Here is a 1,133-nt window from a genome sequence, read left to right as displayed (position 1 = left end):
ACACGGTGTTCTTTGTCACTCGTAAGTTCTTGAAGCGGTGCTGCACGATCCACTGCGAAACCCAATGCTCCGAATCTACTGTTGGTTAACGAACTTGACGGAAGACTACTCTGGTCTGTTTGTTGAATAGAATGGGATGTAAAAATGTGTGCACCGAAGCTTAATTTAGAAGCCGCAATGAATGCAGGGTTTACAGGCACCCACACCCTTACCACTGACTTAAAATTCAAAAGAAAAATCAAAAATTTGCAAATTAGGCTGAGTTGCAGATTAAAGTGCAATGAGATGGCCTAAATCGCCCCTACCTGCATTTTAAGTGCTTGTCAAAACAATGCCACTTCGTTACTTTCTAGCTATAGCAATAAACGGCGTGTTGTCTACAAATTATTGGTGACACTGATCAGATAACCAATGGGTGAGGTGGATGTCAGAGAAATGGCCTTCTTGATTACCGTGAGAGAGGTCAACGCAATGGCGCAACGTGAAGGTACTTCCTAATAACTGACCAGTGATAACTTTTGAACGGTGAGGCACACTGTGAGACTAAATAATGCTCTAATTGCAAAATTCGGAATATATAGCAAGAGTCGCATTCAAAGGCATGTATGATAAGCTTTTATCCGAGCAAATTGCAATTTAGTATAAGAAGCCCTTACCATTGTCATTAAATGTGGTAAAGCATGTGGCCTTCCGAAATGCCCTACATGCGTTTTCCACATTCTATTCAAAAACAATGCTGATTTGGTCATTTTAGCATCTGGCAAGCCAAATACTTTGTTAGATGTTTGGTTACTCAAACATTAGTGTAGTATTTTTGCGACCCATCAATTGATGATGCTGAACCACTTGATCAAAATCGTCCTCGAGCCAGACTGGTGCATTTATAAACCCGTAAAGAACCTCCGAATGTGTTCACCAATAATTCGTATTTTTGTCTGGCCAGCACTAATAGAATCCAGCATTACCAACCTCCATTCCATTCTCAATCAAGCATGCTTTGGAATTCCAAAGCTATCCACATAGCTGTCCTGATCGAAATCCGTACTACTTCGAGCTTTGACTACTTTCTGACCAGACATACAGAGACTCTTATTAAGCCTCATAACCGCTGCCCCAAGCTTATAACTTCAAGT

At 41.0% G+C, this 1,133-nt stretch overlaps 1 protein-coding gene across 1 annotated transcript in view; it reads left to right on the top strand.

Annotated features, from left to right (window-relative positions):
• EGR_10635 (hypothetical protein) overlaps positions 1–1,133 on the top strand; it is a gene marked incomplete at both ends in the record, with an annotated part of 4,630 nt that overhangs the window by 376 nt on the left and 3,121 nt on the right. The gene's annotated exons all lie outside the window — the stretch shown is intronic.

The sequence above is a fragment of the Echinococcus granulosus genome, assembly GCF_000524195.1.
Source record: "Echinococcus granulosus chromosome Unknown EG_S00245, whole genome shotgun sequence".
Taxonomy (NCBI): domain Eukaryota; kingdom Metazoa; phylum Platyhelminthes; class Cestoda; order Cyclophyllidea; family Taeniidae; genus Echinococcus; species Echinococcus granulosus.
This window is presented reverse-complemented; position numbering and strand designations above follow the sequence as displayed.